Genomic DNA, 12,504 nt, shown 5'->3' on the forward strand with positions numbered 1-12,504 from the left:
TGCAACAAGCAACGCGATTCATTCGAGATGCGAAGCGTTTCTATTGATCCACGGTGAAAACTCAGTGACGCTGTGCCCCCTGCAGTCATAGCTGATGACGTCGTTGAATCAACACAGGCATACGTAGGGGTGGTGTGAAATGAAGCTCCATGTTCAAAAGCTGGTCTTTGAACGGTGTAATCCGAAACACATGTGAATGCACCAATATTTCACTCTGCCACAGATCGCTGCCTATCCTGGATTACACAGTGCGGGATCCTCCGACATCTACGATTTATGATGATTAGTGGTCGTCCAATACTACGGCCTACTCGTTATTTCACTATCCTTCAACCACTTTCCATAGGTGCTCACGACAGTACAATACCAACAAGTGACTAGCTTCTCCGTTTCATTGATACTCGTATCCAACCGTAGCGCCACAACAATGTACCCTTTGTCAAAACTGCTTATGTCAGTGTATTTGCTCATATGCGGCCCATATCTTCTCTATAATGACTACACATTCGTCTCTCTGTCGCTTACATTCTTTCTTTTCTGTGACACGTGCCCAAAACACTTCCAGGATGCATTCAACCTCGCGGTGGGCAGTGGTCATAATCTTTTGGCTCATCAGTGTACTTAGCCTTCAAAATGGTTTTGCAAAAATAGACATAATGTCTTATGGGACAACTGCAATCAGTGATTTTATAATGTTACTTAAAATCCGTCTTGATTGCAAATTTTTTATTATTATTCATATGACCGGTTTCGGTTCATTCAGAACCATCTTCTTTCACATGATGTGACGTAGCATGTGAAAGTTGCTGAATTGGACGGGTTACTCCTGTAACTTAAATATCAGATCTGAAGATGGTTCTGAATGAACCGAAACCGGTCATATGAGTAATAAAATAAAAAAAATTTGCAATCAAGACGGATTTTAAGTAACACTTCAAAATGGTGTCTGTAATGGAGGTGTGTCCAAGGAAAGAGCTGTCATTGAGTTTGACGGAAAACCAAAATGTCACTGGAGACGTGTAAGTGAACGAAAGCACGGTGAGTCGTTGGGCAAGGCGTCTGTCATCATCGCAATAAGGTCGTGCAAATCTGTCCGATCTCCCGCATGCTGGCCGGTCACATACAGCTGTAACTCCTACAATGTTGAAACGTGCGGACACTCTCATTCGACGCGATCGACCCATCTCAGTCAGATACCTCGCTGTACAACTGGACGTCTCTGGTGATAGTGCTGACACAGTCGTCCACCAGTTGGGGGCTCAAAGGTGTGTACAGGGTCCCTCGCCACCTAACATAAGACCGTAAAGAGCAACGAAGGACCGTCTGAGTGGAAATGCTTGTGCGTCACCATGCTGATCACCACAATTTTTATCGAACAATATCACAAGCGATAAAATATGGTTTCATCACTTCGAGACAGAAACAAATCGGCAATCAATGGAGTGGCGTTAACCGTCTTTCCTCCGAAAAAAAAGTTCCAGGCCACACCCACAGCTGGTAAAGTCATGGCAATGGTCTTCTGGGACTCTGACGGGTTACTCAATTTGATGTGACCCCTCATCGAATAAGGATCAACTCTGAAATGTGTTGTGCCACCTCAGAAAATTAAAGAAACGACTTCGGCCTGTTCGTCGTCACAAAAATGAAAACGAACTTCTCCTTCTCCATGACTTCGCAAGGCCCCACGCAACCTGGGCACTCGATAGGAACTAACAAAACTTCATTAGGCTGTTATTCCTCATTCAACCTACAGCGCGGATCTCGCATCTTCCGACTTGCATTTTTCTGGCACAATAAAGGATACACTCCGCAGGAAGCAATATGTGTGTGATAGCTGGTTCATGTGATGGGGAGGTCAATGATGGTGTAACATCCCCTTAGGAAAACTTATAAATGACAGTGCTGGAAAACCTCTGACATATATATATATATATATATATATATATATATATATATATATATATATATATATATAGCGCAACGCAATCTGACTTTCAATAATCCCTACAAAAGAATGGCCCTGACTAACAATAACCTATACCTTTCATGAATCACTTACCTCACACAAATCTTCGTTACACAAACTACTGCAATACAGCGAGGGCAAATACTGCCAGCTCCAACTGCCCAACACTACAATATTCCAACAATGCGAAACAGCCACAGACTGCACACAGCACAGTCAGTGATTTTCATACAGAGCGCTACGTGGCGTTACCAACATAAAAACCTAAACAGCCTACTTACAATGGAACATAACGTTTGCTCCGACGTCGGCCAACAGAGTTGTACCATGTGAGCATACAGCCCCTCTTCTCCTCACAAAGGTTGCGTAAGGCCATCATTCAATGGATACTGGAAGGGGTTTATTTCAATAAATGATGATGAGGGATCCTATGCGGGTCCGCCAAATGTCTGGGATTTTTAACAAGAATGCTTTTACTTGATCACTTTCGGTACTGGATCGGGCCGTTTGCTCTGGCTAAAGGCCTGTTATGAGACCCAACCTGTTAATTAAAAATGCTCCTTTACTAATTTTGATTAATATTTAATAACTAAATAGTGTTCAGGGAACTGATCACTACTAAACAAACAAGGATAGCATGGAACACATTTATTGAACAATAATCTTCCTAACATCAAACTGAACAATGACATACATTTATAAGCGATAAAATCAAGCTAGTAATGGCAATGACCCTAAAAATTACAAAACTAACTCTTAAGGTCGGATAACGCATCTGTACTTTTAATTTTCTACTCTCTCCCCTTGTCAGACGGCATAAAATACGTCAGACAAACCTACTTCAGTTACCAAATTCTCAACAAGAGCGTGGCTGGAGAACTGCGCTCTGGTAATCACAGGCGTGCGTAATATCAGATTAAATGCCGAAGCTGAGCATCACGTTACCAAATGCAGCGTCGTGGACAGGTCAGCAAGCTGCTGATGGCGTCTGCGTCTTCGAGGAGCCTCAATTGTAACAAAAATGAATTTATTTTCGCGAACAGGCTTCCTGTTCGTAAACTCCTATTCAAAAGCTAATTCTGCTTTCTTTCCAATCGCCTCGCACTCGTTAAGACGGGACTCACCAACCAAAAGGCGGAATCCAGTAACGTCTTTAACAAAGTGTGGCTCAAGGAAATTGCTCTGCTCCCGTCTGCTTCATGTGAGACAGTATTCCCAACCGTAATTAGCGGAATCAGCCTGTCTCTAACAGTAAAACATGACAGTTCCCCTAAGTGAATACTAGTTTCAGTTGCAGCTGGCAGACTTATTCAAAGTCTAGCACAATGAAAAGAATTTACTCTCCTACAGCAGAGCCGAAAGCACGACGTCCGGTCGCTACAGGAGCTAAGACGCTTCTTTTAAACAGCTCCAAAAGCTTTCCTCTGCAAAAATCAGCACTCCGACGCTATTTTTCGAGCTGGCCAATCCCGTGGCTCTAGACCAGCACTGTTCGCTCCCACTATTATTTCCTGGCTTCTTCCAGCTAATCAAAACATTCCGTGCCTTACTGCGCCTAGAATGTTCTGGAACAAACTGAAACTCCGTTCAAAATTGAACCCACCAATCGTGTGTCTCTGTTCGCCCTCGCTCGGGAAAGGTCATTGCACTAGCTTAACCGCGTTTCTCAGAAAGCCCCAGAAAACGTTAAGACTCGTCTCGACATAGTGGCGTCGACGTAACGCCCAGCGCCAACGAGGTGCCGTCCCTCGAAGGCCTGCCTCTGTTGTCCACGCAATGGGTGCCTACCTGTACCGGCGGCGCGTCTCCCCTAGTGGGACGCTTTCGCATACCGACTCGTAATGGTCGGTTGTAAACTTCCGCAACCCCCTGCCCTGCCTTTGAGCAGTGCCTCTCGTCCGCTCCAGCCAAACTCCGTGAAAATATCACCTGAACCCCGACTTCATGCAACAAGCGAATTTCTTAAAGTTAACACGCGTCTTATGCCGTCTGACACTCACTATATTAATTTCAATAGGCTGATTGCCTGATAAATAACATAATAACCGATATCTAACCTGTCTTTGCAACAATTATTATATTACAGTAAGGTGCAAAATACTGCTACCTTACAATACTATGTTGAGAGACACGGTTTTGTAACCAAACGAGTGGGGACTAATATAATATGGTGCGTTGGCAATAAAACCAACCGGTTTAAAAAAAAGAAATAGAGACGTAGCATCAAGAAACAATGCCTAATATTCACTCAGTTATATGAGGACGTTGTACACACTGTACAAGTTTCTCAATCAATGAAATATTTTCTTCTGAATTCAGTGAGTGAGACTTTTCAGCGACCCTAAAAGGAACAGGCCGCCTGCGTCCCGTAATTAACACTGACAGTCTACATATGTGAATGCTGGCGCAGAAGTATAATTTCTGCTCGTAATTGCCTCCAGGGAGGATAGCGGGCAAATATCCAGAAACTGAATTAAACTGGTGGCGGACCGCGGACGAGGCAATCTGGCGAGCAGACATTCGGGATACAAGAGGGGGTTAAGTGGGCCGCCCTGAATAATATTACCATTTGGCGCGCCACCAGCCGCTAGACCCCGTCCCGCTCTGCTCGATATATATACGCCCCAGTCCGTACAGCCCTATCACCCATCTCGGCCGCAGCGACGGTACAAAAGGAGGCCCATTCCGAGCTCCCTTATTGGCGCGCGCTGCTGCACCAGAAGACCTAAGAGATCTACTTATCTGGGGTTATAATACAGACCAGAGGCGCACTGCGAACTTGCGCGACTTAAACATAATCCGGCACAGTCACAGCGCGGGAACGCGGACCGGCCATCATGAAGGTACTGAATCCTGGGGTAAAGCCGTCTAAGGCGCCACTGCCGCTATAAGGCCGGAGCAGAGGGGAGCTTCGCGTCACAGTGCTTTCTCTTTCCATTCAAACGATGTCTCAGCTCATGTGTATCACCTACGAACTTTTATTTGACGACAGGCACCCGACACATCTTTTTCTAAATTTTAGTGAACTGTGCGCGTTTATGTCAATCGGAATACAACGGTGATTTCGTAGACTTTCCCGGCGTAATAACTTCTGATATCCTTCACGGGTTTGCAGCCGGATCATGTCGTCGTCCAGACAAAATATTTCGGCGGACCAGCTGGTCGCCATCTTCAGGTGAGTTAATGCTAGTGCACTGCCTCGCCGGAACTGAATTCCAGCCACAACGACGGAAACCTTTATACACCATGAACAGAGCACCGCGCGTGCGTGAGATGATGGGCAGCGCCTCCAGGCGGCAACTAGACATGCAGCGCGCTGGTGGGAGAAGACGGCAGAAACGATAAATCGCAACAGCACTAGTTGGAAGAATCCAATGATCGAAAAGAAGACCGTTGTTGTTTAATGTCGGACTAAATCGGATTCCATATCTTACTTAGAGGAAAACCTTTATCCCTGATAATAATATTACTGGATAATCTAATTTCAATTAGGAAAAGAACAGCTTAATGTAGTCATGATGTCGAGTCGCTAATGTTTACTTTCATATACCACACCTTACTCGCTGCAGATAATATCCTGTAGCTGTGATCTGGCACTATGCCATGTCTAGAATTTCGAGTTAATAAAATGTGCAGAAATACAAAATAAAAGTTAAATGAATAATTTAATAGCCGGCCGCGGTGGTCTTGCGGATCTAGGCGCTGCAGTCTGGAACCGCAAGACCGCTACGGTCGCAGGTTCGAATCCTGCCTCGGGCATGAATGTGTGTGATGTCCTTAGGCTAGTTAGGTTTAAGTAGTTCTGAGTTCTAGGGGACTGATGACCTAAGATGTTAAGTCCCATAGTGCTCAGAGCCATTTGAACCATTTTGAATAATTTAATAACAAGGGCCCTTTTCTAACGTCTGTAAATGATGTAGCTGACAGAGAATTATGTTGAATAATGTTTATTCCAGATAAGACTTCTCAAATGAACGGAATGTGGTTCTATGATAGTCAATCAAAATACAGACAAAAGTATCCTTACCAAATGCAGTAAAGTGACATTGAGAGGGTTACTAGAATAACGGCAAAATCCCCAAACTAAACAGTCAAAGATATTTGGAAACGAAGTCCATTTCCTAATCAGAATACACCAACTCTTCAAGAGCTAAAACCAGTTAAGAACTCAACTGATGGCTCAGAAGTTAACACACAATGCAGAGTTGTACACTGAAACACATTCAGACCTCTCGAAATACACTCCAGGAAATTGAAATAAGAACACCGTGAATTCATTGTCCCAGGAAGGGGAAACTTTATTGACACATTCCTGGGGTCAGATACATCACATGATCACACTGACAGAACCACAGGCACATAGACACAGGCAACAGAGCATGCACAATGTCGGCACTAGTACAGTGTATATCCACCTTTCGCAGCAATGCAGGCTGCTATTCTCCCATGGAGACGATCGTAGAGATGCTGGATGTAGTCCTGTGGAACGGCTTGCCATGCCATTTCCACCTGGCGCCTCAGTTGGACCAGCGTTCGTGCTGGACGTGCAGACCGCGTGAGACGACGCTTCATCCAGTCCCAAACATGCTCAATGGTAGACAGATCCGGAGATCTTGCTGGCCAGGGTAGTTGACTTACACCTTCTAGAGCACGTTGGGTGGCACGGGATACATGCGGACGTGCATTGTCCTGTTGGAACAGCAAGTTCCCTTGCCGGTCTAGGAATGGTAGAACGATGGGTTCAAAAAAAAAAAAATGGCTATGAGCACTATGGGACTCAACTGCTGTGGTCATTAGTCCCCTAGAACTTAGAACTAGTTAAACCTAACTAACCTAAGGACATCACAAACATCCATGCCCGAGGCAGGATTCGAACCTGCGACCGTAGCGGTCTTTCGGTTCCAGACTGCAGCGCCTTTAACCGCACGGCCACTTCGGCCGGCTGAACGATGGGTTCGATGACGGTTTGGATGTACCGTGCACTATTCAGTGTCCCCTCGACGATCACCAGTGGTGTACGGCCAGTGTATGAGATCGCTCCCCACACCGTGATGCCGGGTGTTGGCCCTGTGTGCCTCGGTCGTATGCAGTCCTGATTGTGGCGCTCACCTGCACGGCGCCAAACACGCATACGACCATCATTGACACCAAGGCAGAAGCGACTCTCATCGCTGAAGACGACACGTCTCCATTCGTCCCTCCATTCACGCCTGTCGCGACACCACTGGAGGCGGGCTGCACGATGTTGGGGCATGAGCGGAAGACGGCCTAACGGTGTGCGGGACCGTAGCCCAGCTTCATGGAGACGGTTGCGAATGGTTCTCGCCGATACCCCAGGAGCAACAGTGTCCCTAATTTGCTGGGAAGTGGCGGTGCGGTCCCCTACGGCACTGCGTAGGATCCTACGGTCTTGGCGTGCATCCGTGCGTCGCTGCGGTCCGGTCCCAGGTCGACGGGCACGTGCACCTTCCGCCGACCACTGGCGACAACATCGATGTACTGTGGAGACCTCACGCCCCACGTGTTGAGCAATTCGGCGGTACGTCCACCCGGCCTCCCGCATGCCCACTATACGCCCTCGCTCAAAGTCCGTCAACTGCACATACGGTTCACGTCCACGCTGTCGCGGCATGCTACCAGTGTTAAAGACTGCGATGGAGCTCCGTATGCCACGGCAAACTGGCTGACACTGACGGCGGCGGTGCACAAATGCTGCGCAGCTAGCGCCATTCGACGGCCAACACCGCGGTTCCTGGTGTGTCCGCTGTGCCGTGCGTGTGATCATTGCTTGTACAGCCCTCTCGCAGTGTCCGGAGCAAGTATGGTGGGTCTGACACACCGGTGTCAATGTGTTCTTTTTTCCATTTCCAGGAGTGTATAAGTCCCGTCCAAATTTAGAGTACTGAAGTGGCCGTTCAACGCCCAGAGTCTGTCACCGACATAACCGAATATCAGAAGTTACCACAGAAAGGTCTGCCTTCCAACAGACCACAACGTGAAGTGTGCAAAATCGCTCGCCCGAGCTCATAACGTGAAAAGTCCCAGGCTCCACTTGACTCCCATAGTGCTACGCTACTGTCAGCTTCTCTATTGCATGAAGGCTGTCCCCACCAAAAATACATCGTCCTTAAACTCTACAGACACAACTTGATTCATCTTGACCACTTTACTGCACTAAACTAATTTATTACAACAATATTTAAATAAAGAAATGTTATACACATTCTGTCACTCTTAGATAATTTGCAGTAATTATAAACAAATGTTTGTCCATAAATAAATAAGCCAGTATTGTTGCGCAGGTGCCTTCGCAAAAATTACAACAGATTTTCGTTATGAATTATTTAAACAATTATTTATGCCTTCTCAACAAAGATGTCTTTTGGTTCTCCTTCCAATTGTTGTGCCTGCTAACACATGCCATTGATTACTTTTAAATTAGCACAGTTTTCAGTAGCATTTGAACTCAAAATTTAAATAATGTTACGGGCAAAACAAGAAACTATTCATTAAATAAATACACAAGTGAGAGAATATGTGAGGTATTCTTGCTGTATTCATTAACTGTGTAATTCTGACAAACATTTGTTTAATGAAACAGATATAAAAGACGTCGTAAATCAATAAATAAAATACATACATATACATACAATGTCTTGCTCCAAACATACATTCTCAGAAATTTCATCCTCAAAATAAGGCTATGTTTGATACTAGTAGACTTCTCTTGGGCAGGAATGCCCTCTTTACCAGTGGTAGTCTGCTTTTTAGGTCCTCCTTGCTCCATCTGTCATGTGTTATTTTGCTGCATAGGTAGAAGTACTACTTAATTTTATCTACTTCGTGATCGTCTATCCTGATATTTATTTTATCATTGTTCTCAGTTATGCTACTTCGCATTACTTTCGTCTTTCTTCGATTTACTGTCAGTCCATATTCTGTATTCATTAGACTGTTCGTTTCATTCGCAGATCCTGTAATTCTTCTTCACGTTCACTGAGGATAGGACTGTCATCAGCGAATCTTGTCATTGATATTCTTTCACCTTCACTTTTCAGTTGCTCCCTTGAACCTTTCCTTAATTTTCATAATTGCTTTCTCTATGTGTAGATTCAGTAGTAGGGGCAAAAGACTACACCCCTATCTTACACACTTTTTAATCCGAGCACTTCGTACTTGACCTTCCACTCTCTTTATTCCCTCTTAGTTCTTGTTAATACTTTATATTACCCTTCTTTTCCTGTATTACGTCGATGATATTTTAGTCATCAACAAAGGGCGTGTTGATGGCATTAACCGTATTTTCAATTTCTTTAATGAACTTCACGAGAAAATATCCTTCACTGGTGAACTCGAATATGAGGCCCGTAAACTGAACTTTCTGGACTTGACGCTCGCAGTAGAATAAAATAAAATCTCATTTAATGTTTTTCGTAAAGAAACATACATCGATGAGATCTTACCTGCGTCTTCCATGCACCCGCAATCTCATAAAACGCTTTCTTTCACTCTGCTATTCACAGAGCTACTTCTATTCTACTTTCGAAAGAAAAGTTCAAGGAAGGAATCAATTTAATCAAAACGATAGCAGTTAATGACGAATACGAACCTGCTGTAGTGGATGGAATCCTTAAAAAGAAAGCTGTAAAAGAGTTACTACACTCGGCACCTCTGTCATTGAGTCAGGCCCAAAGAAGTGTTTTTCTATTCCTTTCTTGGGGCTCATCTCCTACCAGATTCAACGCATTTTTCGTAATAAATACATAATGTCGCCTTTTCAAGCGATAATAGTTCGGAAAAAATTTTATTCCTAATTTAAAATCGACCCGTTCCCTTTTGGAAAACTGTGGTTTCTGTAAGATTTTTTACGACACTTGCTCTTCTTACTACATGGAATCAACAGCAGGTGCCTTGACAGTCAGATACAAAGAACATCTTTCAAGAAAAAATGGAACTAGCACCCAAAATTCGTCTTTTGCCTACCACCTTCTGATTAAAGGTCACGTGCCTAAAGCTGTTCACTTATCAGCATTTTGCACACCGGGAAGAAAGGGTGTGGATTCGGTGTTCTCGAAGAATTAGAAAATTAAATTTCTTTCTCGAAATGATGGAAGTATTCTTAATGAGCAGCTACAATTACTTAATAAAAGCTTCTTCAACGGAATAAAGCCGTTATTTGACATTTGATTTTGGCGACAGGAAGGGCATCCGTCTACCCTCTGACCTTAGTCCATAGTAACAAGGCCGATCCGAGTTGAAGTGGGACAAAGAGCTAAAGAAAATGATGACTTCATATTTGACTTCGTGTTCCCTCGTGCTGTTACCGAATTTTTTTTCATTCCAGGTCGACTAATAATTTTTTGTTTAATAAATAGTTTATATTGGCTGCATCTCATGTTATGCCGTTTTCCTACTCGCTCGGTTATTCAGCTCCCTTTGTAATTCCATAACGGCGTTTCCAGTCTCTACACTGTACTTCTAACCTCTTACGTAGACAAAATGATACCACGTCTGCTGTTTTCAGATAAAATATTGCCTTTTACTTCATGTACTAAATAATGCCCATCATAATATTCATCTGTCTATATTTCGAATGTTAAGTACACTGTTTTTATTTGCGGCTACTATGTGGCACTCTTGGTGTAATGTTCATCTGCGCGCAATTGATAAACCGGGCGCCTCAGTCTGATGCTACTTGTAGATCGACACATGTGAGCAGCCCATGGTCGCTTGCCTTCCATCTATTGGATTTCAAAAATTTTGTGGTTAAAGTTTTATCACTTGATATTTATTTTATACGTGACATGAATTCCTTTCCTGTGCTAACCTCTTCATTTCAGAGTAGCACTTGCAACCTACGTCCTCAATTATTTGCTTGATGTATTCCAATCTCTGTCTTCCTCTACAGTTTTTGCCCTCTACAGCTCCCTCTAGTACCATGGAAGTCATTCTCTCATGCCTTAGCAGATGTCCTATCATCCTATCCCTTCTCCTTATCAGTGTTTTCCACATATTCCTTTCCTCTCCGATTCTGCGTAGAACCTCCTCATTCCTTACCTTATCAGTCCTCCTAATTTTCAACATTCGTCTATAGCACCACATCTCAAATGCTTCGATTCTCTTCTGTTCTGGTTTTCCCACAGTCCATGTTTCACTACCATAGACAGTACTTACACTTTAAAAACTTTTTTTCTTATACTTTTGTACTCATGTTAAAGGCCATTTTGAGTGTTTTGCTTCTGATTAAGGCACTCATAGTAGTGTCGAAACCTAGATCAAAACACTCCTTTTTTTGCGACCGAGGACTGTCATTGCTTTAATTTTACTTATGGTTCGCAACACAATGACGCAGTAAGAGTGGAGAGCCGCTTTTTCGCATGGTAATTTTATGCAGCATTGCTGGGACAACGGATAATTAATTTCAGTTTTGTTCTTCGCCAGTAGTGGCTAGTTTTCAGATTTTTCCTTACTTACGGAAAGCGGCGTTATTTACATTTTAAGAGACAAAGGAGTTAATGACATTCAGCTGCTAGTGAGTATTCATTTGCATCAATGGAGGAAGTTGAAAATTTGTGCCGGACTGGGATTCGGTCTCGGATACCTTGCTTACTAGGCAGATGTTCCGATCGCTAAGCCATCCGCAACTGTACGGTCTACTCCAGCACACCTCCAGTCAGGCCCAAATTCTCAACTTATCCACACAGTACTGACGTAGTGCCTCTGACTCTTATCCTCATTACTCGCAGCGTTTCGCCGATTCCCTTAAGAGTCCGAGTGTGGTGTGCATCTGCGTTGAAGGAAGCAAGGAATCATGGGTGAACCTCGCCTTGTTTGTATATGTGGTGTCTGTCCGAAAGAACGGACACGACATATTTATTTATAGTTTAGTGATCGCGACGTCCCGGTCACCCATTGTGTTCAGACGCCTTGAAAGTGGGAATTCTCGGAAGCGGACAGAGAGGAGCGTGTGTGGACTGTGATTTACCGGTAGCGGGTTTTGGGGCTCGGCGTTCATCGGCGTGAGAGCCTGGCGCTGATCGTTAACACGCGCTTTACGCCGTCGTTTCATTCCGCCCTGTTTAAAGGGAGAAACGGCCCATAAAAAGAGCTTCGGCCTTTTATTCCGTTGGAGGGGATTGTTGAGCGAGCAGAATGGTATCTTTGAGGTCGTTAACGAGTTTTACGCGGTGCGTGCGCGCGTACGACCGCTACCACTCGCTTTTGTTCGCTGCCAGCTCGGGGTTGGGGCCCTCACCGGTGTACAACACGATGACAACAACAACACGTACAACGCGCGAACAATATCACCGGTCAGGTAACATGCTATGAGCTGATCGGCAGCATATAGTAACATCGGCACTTGTTATTCCTGTGGGTGTAGCACCTATACTGTCGTAGCAAAAGCGGTGTTGGTAAAATACCTGTGGCTTCTTCCCAGCATAAAAGAGCACGCAAAACCAAATCTTTGTTTCTTTTGAGTTACCTAATTCATCATTTCAAAGAACATGTTTTGTATACGCCCTACTTAAACAGAATAA

This window comes from Schistocerca americana, chromosome 1 (assembly GCF_021461395.2).
Source record: "Schistocerca americana isolate TAMUIC-IGC-003095 chromosome 1, iqSchAmer2.1, whole genome shotgun sequence".
NCBI lineage: Eukaryota > Metazoa > Arthropoda > Insecta > Orthoptera > Acrididae > Schistocerca > Schistocerca americana.